Source organism: Macaca nemestrina, chromosome 5, assembly GCF_043159975.1.
Source record: "Macaca nemestrina isolate mMacNem1 chromosome 5, mMacNem.hap1, whole genome shotgun sequence".
NCBI lineage: Eukaryota > Metazoa > Chordata > Mammalia > Primates > Cercopithecidae > Macaca > Macaca nemestrina.
The window spans coordinates 17,279,625-17,291,428 of NC_092129.1; the positions used below are offsets into that span (position 1 = coordinate 17,279,625).

An 11,804-nucleotide genomic window follows, 5' to 3' on the forward strand; every position below is an offset into this window, starting at 1 on the left:
GGGTAGTAGAAAAGGCTAGAAAGAAGGGCCTGAAGACGATGAATTTTGACTCCTGATTTTATTATTCAATTTCTTTTTTTCATTTAAAGTAGTCTTCCGTGGTTGGGAAGCCTCGCCTCCCAAGGCCAGAGTCAGTTGGAGCTGGTTGTTGTTGGAAGGGAGTGGGTTGGGGAACTGGGGTGCGGGCAGGGAGACCCCCGCTCTGCTGGCGATCCTAGGTGGAGAAGAACTGCACTTCACAGCATCTGGGGTGTGGTGGGAAGGGGATGAGGCAGGAGCAGCAAGCTGGGGAAGTGGACCCACCTCAGTCCCCAGCTTCATTTTCTTCTAATGTTTCTCCACTGGTGGCATTTTCTGCAGTCTTGGAGGCCTTCTTCTTTTTTTTTTTCCTCTGGGTTTTTTGACTTGCAGAACTCTGGATGAGGGCCTTTAGCTCTGCATCCTGGACCTCCATCTCAGACTTGTAGAGGTCAGGCTCGAGGGGACCACTGGTTATCCACATGAGGGCATTGGGCATGAGCAGAACTGTACATTTAAACTGGGCAACAAATTCACCCTCCTTCTCAGAGAGAACATTAAATGGTTACCGCAGTTCGTGTTTGGCGCACTCCACCACACCCACTGAGCCTTCTTCTCATCTTCAAAGGCTCTTAAAGTAAACAACATGGCATTCAAACTCCTTTCCATCCACTGAAGAAGGCACGTGGAGTTTTCATTTTCAGTCCATACTGTTTAGAGGGGTCTCATTTGGAAATAGTGGTTCTCTGTCCTGCATCCTTGGCCCTGCCCTCTCCTGAGCTGACAAGAACATCCATAGCATGTACTTCATATACCTCAAATTCAGCTTTTTCATGGTCCTTCTTCTGCTGGTCTGTGGGATTCTGGATAATGGTTTTTTTCTGCATCGATGACATGCTGCTTCCACAGGTGTGACAGTATACCTTCTATTGGCATATAGTTAAATGAGCGGGCAACTTTGTTCCAGGCATCTGTCACTTGTGTGTTCTGATTTCCAGGTTTGACCAGGCATGGGGCAGCTTCAGCACAGAGGTGAGCTGCCTTAATAACATCTGCTTTCCTCCCTGTTACTTGGGTCCCCTGAGCTACATCGACCACAAAAGTATGAGCTACATTAGCGATGAAGTCATCCATATGGACCCCAAAGTCAATTTTTACCAGGTCACCTTCCTTGAGAATATAATCCTGGCTGCATCTTCAAAGGACAGAAGCAACACACACAGTTATTTACTGAAATGCTGGTGGGAAAAGCAATGCCTTTCTTCATTTCCGTTTCTTTCTTGAAGATTTTCCCTGTTTCTTCCATAATCATGGCATCATCTTTCTCACACAGGCTCAGTACTGATACACCTGAGCTAGATGCTTCCACCAGGGACCGAAGTACCCGGTTGGCGATGTTACCCCCCATCTTATACTTGGTCACGACCAAGTCTTCAGCGTTAGTTAGCTCCTGCTGCTCGTCCTCATCCTGCATCTTCCTACCACCACCACTGCAGCCTCATTTCCCCTGAGCCGCGGCCTCTGTCTCCCTTCCTAGCCGCAGGCTGGGGTCAGAGGCCCCTGGATCCTCGAGGAGAGGGTGAGTGAAAGCGCGAGCTAGCAAGGGAGCGGGCAGGCAGGCGAGCGTCATCCACAGATATTTAAATGAAAGAGACAAACATACCACACCTTAAAATTGTGAGAATTGAGGGAAGAAAGCCATTCTTTTTCTATGAACATGCCAAGAGGGGTCCTAACTTAGGGTGTTTGCATTAGTTATTTCCTCAGCTAGAAAGCTGTTTCCCTAGAGCTTCCTTCCCATTCTTCACTCCTTCTTGCCATTCAGGTCTCAACTCAAACCTCGGTGAAAACTTTTTGATTAACTAAACTGAAGTCTCTTGGTGTTTCACTAACATAGCACCTTAATATATTTTCACCTTGTCACTTTCATATTCTTATTGTATTCTTGATATGTTGGCTATTTGCTTACTATCTACCTTCAACAACATGAATGTAACTACCAAGAAAGTAAAGACTTTGACTGTCTTGTTCACTGTTGTATTACTAGTACTTTGAGTATCTGGTGGCACGCAATACCTAATCAATAAATAAATGTTTAAAGAATGAATGACATGAAAGCAATAGTGGCTGAGTAAAATGAAGCCGCCTCAGGTGAATTACATCGGACACAAGAAAAAAACAGCTGGGATGTAAAATGAGCTAAAATAGCAGTTAAATAATTATTAACAAACTGGTTCAAGGGTGTAATTCACTTCATATTGACCAGCCAGAGGTAATAGCAAGTGGCTTTCTAACTGAACAGGGCTCAATCAATATGGTTACTTATGACTAATTAAATTAATCATCTTCAACTTTGTTAAGTACCTTATAGATGTTTAAAATATCTAAGAAGTATTTCCTATATGTGTATGATTCATTATAGGTCATTCTCAATATTCATGGAACACTAAGGAGCTGCTAAGCTTCATTCGAAATGCTGGGGATACAATGGTGAATTAGAAAGTATTCACTGCCTTCAAAGAACATAGTCTACTATCTAGAGTCTGGAGGAGGATACAGGACAGGAGACTGGTGGGGCCACCATGTGGTGAGTGCTAAGATACTGCCAAACAGAGAGTGTTAACGGGAGCACAATGGAAGGGCATAAAAGGTCACAAAAACTTCCTTGAGAATGCAAAATCTAAGATAAATAAATTTGTAGGAAAGCTACAAATTAGCTAATCAAATGTGAAGGTTGGTAAAAGGGCAAAGGACCCAAGGAGGTGAAAGATTCCAAGGTCACATAGAGAAGCTTAGGAACGTACATGTATTTGTGCAATAAAGCATGAGGGAATGCAGGGAGCACACCCCACCAAATGGTCATGCTGGCGCTTTGTTAAAAATGATTTAGTGCATCACTGCATTTACCCAGGGTTAGTGAACTGTGGTCTTTCTTACTCTAATGGAAAATAAATTCCCAGTGTGTCATATAACTTGTGGAGAAGGACAAAATAACTTCATTTACGAATTTTACTGATTTAGGAAAAGCACCTAATTTTGAAAATCGATTTTATTCATTGGGTATTGAATATCTGCTCTCTGTCAAGCATTGTGGTCGATGCTGAATGCAGGGTGGAAAACAAAACACATAGAAGGCACACTGCTGTGGATCTTAAAGACTGTGCCATTGGAAGCATCTTTGGCAAGGGCTCTGCATTGTTATGAAGGCCACAGTCAGTAGTAGCAATGGTGAATTTTTCCCCATGGCTTTATAGGCAGAAGATATCAATGAGAAAGCAAAGCAGATATTGTAGATGCCATGTAGTGGCTATGGTGCAGTCTAACTTTAGGAAGCATGTAAGAATCCTCCTTAGGGTTTCCTGGAAATGCTTGATGAATTGGGGTAACTTTGTAGTGGAGATAGTTGAGATTCTTTGTAAGCAGAAACAAGAACACGTCCTTTACCGAATACTCACTATTAATGTTAAGGTGACTTAATTCGTATCCACAGATAGGTAAAGCCTGATGATCTGTAGATTATTCTCATGATCAAGTTATGTTGGATTCTTATGCTTTCGTATACCATGACACCACGGGTAAAAATGGTATTAATGCCATGCTTTCAGCCACAGACACATTTGCTGGACCCTAGTGCACAATATTGGCATAATTTTACCCGGTGAAGTTCAGTGCTCCTTCTATGGGCTGCACTAAGCAGACAGATCTCCTTTAGGGTAGCAATAAAAGTAAAATAGTGATTTTTTCCAGCCCATTCAGGTGTGGGTTATTCATGTGATAGTAAAAGTTCATATGCACAATTTTAAAACACTAAAATGAGTCAAGACTGAACAAGACATTTTGTAAAACACACATGTGTTGATGATGGTATCTCTTTCTCTTGAAAGCCAGGATGGAAAGAATGTTTTTAATCAAGAATCTGGACAGCTTATTGGGGAGTGCTGGAGCAGCCTCAGAGAGTGGCTTTTAAATTTTACTTTATAACATTTTACAAAACTTAGATGGCAGAATAGAAAACTTATAAAGAGGTACTGGAAGACACAGATTCTCTTTATTTGATTTGATTGTTTTAAATTAAAGTGATAAACTTAGAGCTCTATTCCATTTATATTTTAAGCCCGTCATTTTGAGTTAACTTGTCATTTATCTGTCTATCTTTTTATGCTGTGAAGTTCATTGGAAATAAGTTAATTCATTTTAATAAATGCTTTGTGCTTTTAGGAGTGAAAAAAATCCCACTTGCATTAAATAAAAATACTATTATGATTGCATCTATAACCATTTCTGTCATGGGAAAATGGTATTTCTCTAAACCTCTAATGAGATCTGTGCAGGTGTTTGTATATTTGCCATAAATCTGTACCCACACAAAGTTCATTCTGTAGCATAAAAATAAATCGTCTCATTCAGGTGGAATTGAGCTTTGACTCAAGAATACTCCTTCTCACTTCTCTTTCCAAAATCAAAGTAACACTTACATTTCCACTGCCATATGCTATCTTTCTCAGCTCTCAAACTACTTATATATACTGGGTTCTTTTCCTTCTGTTCTTTCAAAGACATGAGAGAAACTGGAGCATGAAAATGGATTTCAGCTTATGTAAAACCACAGAGCAGGTTTCCTTAGAGAGTTAGGGAGGGGGTTTGTTCTGAAGTTATGATTAGTCATCACATACAGGCCTTAGGCCGAACTTGCTATCATATAGTATTTGCATATGAGTAAACAGAGTTGCTCCTTTTATCAGATTGATAAGCACTTCAAGCTTTTAAATTGGGGCCTTCCCCAGTTAAAAAATATATCTGTATACTATATGTAGTACACATGTAGTGCATACATATATAATTGTTTCCTCAAAAGTTGAGTATTGTAAGGATAGGAATACTTGCTTTCCCAAGATGGTGGATAAAGGGGTGGTATGTGGTTGTTATAATAATTTGCTCTAAATACGTAAATTCTGGTTTCTTCTTGGGCTGTGCCTTACTGGGTAAGCTTGGGGAAGTCCTTGATGCCTGCAGAATTTTGAGTTTCTATTTATAAAGTGATGGACTTAGAATTATTATAAATGAGAGTCAAATCACTTATTGAGCTATTTTCATATATCTGAAAACTTAGAACTGTAAAGACTGAGAATCCAGGCAACAAGGAGAATCATTTGCTTTATGACCTGGAGCTTCAAGACTACAAAGACACAAAGCAAAATCCTAACAGAGCACCAACCCCCATTTTCAGTCTCCCCACGGGCAGCACCCTATGAGGGTGGTTTGTCCATATAGGCCCTCTGGCTACTCTCAAAGTAGCATACTCTTCTATAACCAGGAGGTTCAGGAAGAGCTTTGTGTGCCTGGATTGATGGCAATATGGTAAAGTAAAACTATTGACAGATATGTGAACATGTTAATTCTTAATTTCATTATGAAATGACCAGCCAATGTTTATATTGAAAGCTAAACATATCTGATATCTGAGCACAGTTTGAACATTAATATTATGTGGAGAAAATATGGAGGCCAGCTTCTCTGGCAAGAGTGGCCATTATTTTGTCTATCACAGGATAAAGTTTCTGAAATTGTTAATATTTATTAAAATAACTTTCTTCTGGCTCTAAATATCTACATACATTTCATCCACAAAATTTAAGATATACAATGTATTTAGAAATTTACTAAAATGTTCTTATACCCTGCAAAGCAACTGCATGAAAACATGCATCTAGCCAATGAATTCAATAAATATGTGTAATTGTAGAGTTCCTTTTCTTAGTTTTCTGTCCTTCATTCACATTCCAGGGGAGTAACTCAAAGTGAAGCTGAATAGCATTTCCTGCCTTCACAGGTATTAAGCAATTTCCATGAGAAAAAGCAGCTACTTCAGCTCCCAGTTCCAAAGATCACACAAGTGCTTTTCCTCTAAACAGCCTTATGTTTTGACTGTGGCAGGAGTGCTTTATGTGTTCTTCATACTTCCCATTGCCTCCCACAGAATATTAAGTAGACCATACCCAGAAGTCTACATTTAATAAAATTAACAATCATTACTGCTTCATCAAGGGCATTTTGAAGCACAACTGGCTTTTGTTAAACACGAGTGTAGAGCAATGGAGAGTACAGTTAGCTGCCTCTGCCTTGATTCAAGCTATTACTTTTGAACCAGCAGTGTAAATGTTAACGCAGTCAAAAGGGCAAATAATTTCATTATATTATTATGAATAATTTGCCCATACAGACTCCCTGAATGTGTCAGAGGGAGATCAATAGGTTTGCTGACTACATTTAAGAACTGCTAGTTTTCATTTTTGGTGTCCTTTTGACGAGTTTTACAATCAATATATACTAGTTTAACAAAATAATTCAAAAATGTTCCTTTCTTTCCCAGGTTCTTGGATCACTTTCAGTAACAACGGAATTATCTGAACTTAAAAGTTTAGGGAAACAACCCTATTCCAGGGTCTTTTGGGGAAGTGCTAGTGCTACTTATGATAACAATGTGTATTCCTTCCAAATTAATTATTGTCTTTATATTTCCTAACTCTTATGAGGTTATTTCAAGTAATTTATATTTGCTAGAAGACATTTCATCAGATGTTCATCTTTTTTTTTTTTTTTACATAGAATTAATCAAAGTGGACACTTATGATTTGATTAATTCCTTCAATGTGGATATTTCTTTTTTAAAATCATTTTTATACAATAAATTGGGTATTTTTCCCTTTTATCTTCATTTGGTTAAGTCTACTTTGTACTTTTGTTATACTTTAAATCAACGTTGTTTGCTTTTTACAATTAATTCTACATTTTAATGTTTCTAATTAATTACTTTCTGCTTTAAATATATCTTCTTTTGGCCGGGCACAGTGGCTCACGCCTGTAATTCCAGCACCGTGGGAGGCTGGGGCGGGTGGGTCACGTGAGGTCAGGAGTTCAAGACAAGCCTACCAACATGGTGAAACTCCATCTCCACCCAAAAGACAAACTAAAAAAAAAAAAAAAAAAATTAGCCAGGTGTGGTGGCAGGCACCTGTAATCCCAGCTACTCTGGAGGCTGAGGCAGTAGAATTGCTTGAACCCCGGAGGCAGAGGTTTCAGTAAGCCGAAATCATGCCATTGCGCTCCAGTCTGGGCAACAAGAGCGAAACTCTATCTCAAAAACAAACTTAAAAAACAAAGTCTTCTTTTTTAAGTTCATCTGATTGTTCATGTTCTAACTGCCTTATATAGATGTTTCTTTAACTTTAAAAATTTTTTATTAATATAAAGAGTTAAGGCTATGGATTTTCTTTGGAGCTTTAACTGTAAAATATATTCTGTTATTTTGGTTTCCATTTTCTCCTGGACAGCAGAGTTGTTTAAGAGAAGACTTCTGGGTGGATAGGAGGATGATAGTAAAGTTTTGCAACAGTAGGTTTTTTTGCTCTTTTAAAATTTTTTTTAAAGTTCTAGTTTTATTGCATTGTGATTAAGAAAGCTGATACAACACACACAGTAAATTTACTGCTTTTTAAAACCTAATATAAATATTGTTTGTGAATATTCCATGTGTTCTTAGAAAAAAATTGTTAACTTTGTTTTCAGTCTACTGACTTTGATGTAGACCTACCTTAAAAATCATCATGCTATTTATGTATTCTATTTTCTATTTTCTAATTTTGTGTTCACTTGAACTATCATTGACTACGAGAAGTGAATTAAAGTTTCCTACTCTTAACAGATTCCTATTTCTCCTTGTGCTCTCCCCCACCACACGCTTTTTTCCTTCATGTGTACTAATGTAGTACAGTCCTAGCTGATATAGATATATTCATATTGTTAGATATTCATTTGGTTTGAAACTGGAGCCGTATCTTCTCCATCTCATTTAATAACTTTCACTCTGAATTCAATCTCATCTAATACTAAAACTGCAATTTCTGATTTCTATTTGTGTTTGTCTAGTATGTCTTTTCAATTTTTTAATTTTCAATCTTTTCAAATAATTGCATTCTTCTGCTCCACACTGACATATCATCTTTCCAAGTAACATGGCTCTGATGACTTTCTTGTGTAAAACATATAGTTAAGTATTTATTTCTTTCGACATCTGTGTTTAGTCTATTTAAATTTTTATATAGAGAAGAGGCTTGGTTTTATATAGTTCTGTTATCATAGTCTATGTTGTACTTTCTGTTTTCCTAGCATGTGTGTATGTAGTGGTTTTAAAAAGTATTTTGAAATTTGTCTTTGTCTAGTGATTATTTATATATTTAGTGAGACAGAGTCTCGCTCTGTCACCCAGGCTGGAGTGCGGGGCACAATCTCAGTTCACTGTAACCTCTGCCTCCCGTGTTCAAGCAATTCTCCTGTCTCAGCCTCCCGAATAGCTGGGACTACAGACATGCGCCATTATGCCCGACTAATTTTTGTATTTGCAGTAGAGACAGAGTTTCACCATTTTGGCCAGGTTGGTCTCGAACTCCTGACCTCAAGTGATTCACCCGCCTCGGCCTCCCAAAGTGCTGGGATTAAATCAGCCACTGCACCAGGCTAATGATTATTGTTTTAATTTTTACTTTTTATTCATAAATTTGTTAGTTTCCTATTGTTAACTGTCAAAGAAGGATGAAGTTGGTATATTTTTCTTCTTTCCTCTTTCCCTCCTTTCCCTTTGACAGTGAATTTTTATTAACCTGTATATTTAATATTTATCTTTTCTATTATATATATACTTCTATTGTTTCTTAGTCATTTAAAATAATCTCGATTGATCCTCACCTTGATCTAAAAATTACTTATTACCTCCTAGCTTCCTGTCCTTTCCCTTCCCGACTTTCTTCAGCTGTCTCATTTCTACCTTGTCAGGATTTCTACTATTTACATTATCTTCTATTATCATAATCAACATATTTGTTTTGTCTTAGTCACAGAATTAGTTTCAGTATTTGATAGCACTCCTTTTACAATTGTTTGTCAAATATTTTTTGGTTGATTAAAGTGTTTTCTAGTACTTTCTTCAAGAAGGCTCATGGGATCCATAGCCTATGAGTTCTTGCTTTTTAAAATATATTTTATTTTCTCTTATTCTTAAACAACAATTAGAGCATGAAATTCTTGAGTTTTATTTTCTTTTGATGGCTTTGTAAAAAATTGCTCCATTTTTATCAAAGTTGACTGTTTTATTGGGAAATCAGACACTAGCCAGGCATTTTTTTTACAACTGCATGTATAACATCATCTTTTGGCTTTTTGGCAAAAAGATTCTTTCATTATTCATGACATTCAGTAACTAGTAACTATGCTAAGATATGCCTCAGTAGTGATCATTCTACATCATTTTGCCAGGGATAAAGTGCATTGTTTCAATATTTAGATTCAACTTTTTTTTTTTTTTTTTTTTTTTTTTTACTTCTGGAACACTTTCTTTAATTACATACTTACATGATTTTTTTCTATTCTATCGTTTTTCTTCCCTTATGCTAGGACTCCAATTATGAATGTTTTGCATTGTTTTGACCTAAACTCCATATTTAACATTTGTCTGTTCCTGTGCTGTTAGCAACATCTTTCTTCATTCTTTTCCAATATTAGAACCTTTTAAAAAGTTAATATTTGTGATCTGCCATTTGGATTTTTTTTCTATTTATTCCCTTTTTTAAGAAAAAGAAAATGTCTGGGTGCGGTGGCTCACACCTGTAATGCCAGCACTTTGGGAGGCCGAGGCAGGAGGATCACAAGGTCAGGAGATCGAGACCATCCTGACTAACACGGTGAAACCCCGTTTCTACCAAAAACACAAAAAAGTTAGCCGGACCTGGCGGCGGGCTCCTGTAGTCCCAGCTCCTCCGGAGGCTGAGGCAGGAAAATGGCGTGAACCCGGGAGGAGGAGCTTGAAGTGAGCCAAGATGGCGCCAATGCACTCCAGACTGGGCGACACACCCTCTCAAAAAAAAAAAAAAAGAAAAAAAAAAAGAAAAAGAAAATGTCTTATTTTGGTTCTTTTTGGTTAACCATCTTAAAAAAAAATCAATCCTTTCTGAACTAGCAGGAAAGACTAGGGCCAACTTATGAGCAAACAAGAATTTTATTTACAATAGTTTTTAGAGTGAGTGCTATTTTTCAGTTTATTCCTCACAAGTCAGCTGAGATTAGCACCGCTAGGGCTACTCACGTTATTGTATTTCCCTTCTCCATCGTTTCTGGAATATGGGTTGTCTGTGATTTTCTATTCAGCTCCAACTTGGCTTTTCTTTGTAACCAAAGCAGATGTGAGGAAGCTCTTCACAGCAGCCTACTCACCTGTTTCCATGTGGCCAATACAGTTTTATTGGTCTTGCACGGTGGTAATTTTAAAACACACACATGCACATTCTTTGACACTCCTCTTATTCAGACTTTGAAGTTTGAGGTTTCCCTTAAATCTGAGCAGCCTTGTGACTGCTAGAGTACAGTGAATGTGATGCAGTGGGACTCCCCAGAGGATGACATAACAGGCCATGTGGCTTCTGCCCTATTTTATGGGGCACTTGCTCGTAGAATCTGAACTAAGACGTACCCTGACACTACTGCAGTGGAGAGGCCACATGAGGCACACAAGCTTAGACAGTCCCAGCTGAGCTCAGCACTTGCTCATCCCCTCCAGGGTACCAGATATGTGAGTGAAGCTGTTTTGGATGCTCCAGACCAGCTCAGTCACCAGTTGGTTACAACTGGATGATTTCTGTCAAGACCAAATGGAACAGAGGAATGACTCAGCTGAACACTGCTGAAATTGTTGACTGGATTTTTGAGTTATAATAAAATGTTTGCAGTTTAAACTTAAGTTGAGCTGAAACAAACAGCTTTGTGCTGCTTACTTAAAGAAGTGCACCGGGCCTGATTTTGTGAGATTTGTAGTGACAGGGTTTGAACTATGTTTTCATGTACTATAGATTTTTAAAGCTCCTGAAGCCACTTTCCTATTACTTACATTGAAATTTTATCTATCTCACAGTTTCAAGGAAAGTGGAGCTCCCATTCTTTATTCTTAGTTTTACTTTTGGGTGTTATTGAGAAAGGGGAGAAGACAGGACAGTGACTAACAGTTAAAAGTCTAAAGTCTTCTAAACAGAATATTTCCATATCAGAGCTATTAATGAAGATGTTCAAGTCTAGAATGTAAAATGACTTTTCTAAAGACATAAAATTAATTCGTGTTAGGTAAAATACCTAATTTCCTGACTTCCCTTTCTTCGTTTTTTTATTATGCTGTTAATATTATAAAAAGTCAATAGCGACAAGAATTCTAGATTCAGTGTACAGGACTTATAAAAATACTTTGTTTTCTCAAGTAACAAAGGAAAATTGAAATTTAAAAGATAAAGTACAGTATAGTAATTTACTGAATAATAATCTGTAAAAAACCTTTTGTATAGAACAATTAAAGAAGATATCTAGGTTTTACAGTTCCTGAATGGCTTAGTGGAATGCCATATTAATTAATAAAGTTGGATATATGAATAACCAGGGACTTTTCCAAACATTCTGGTAGTATACAATGAACAAAGAGCTCACTTTCATTAATGTAGTAATGTGATTTGTTTTGTGTTCATTTACTTTAAATTTCAATTTTACCCAATGTCTTCATTTTATATAGAGAACTTTATTTATACTCCATGAAGAAAAATTAAAAACAGATATTTTAATTTCAGAAGAGTTTGTATTTCATTAAAATATGCACATTTAATATTTTAATTTGCATTTCTCATGAAAAAGAAACATGAAACCCAATATTGGTTTTAACACAAAATTGTTGTAGTATCTAATAGTACTAGAAATCCTGA

The 11,804-nt window shown here is 37.3% G+C and overlaps 1 pseudogene; it reads right to left on the reverse strand.

Annotated features, from left to right (window-relative positions):
- Positions 1–215: 215 nt before the first annotated feature.
- Positions 216–1,492, reverse strand: LOC105499726 (proliferation-associated protein 2G4 pseudogene; annotated as a pseudogene).
- Between the last annotated feature and the right edge of the window lie 10,312 nt (positions 1,493–11,804).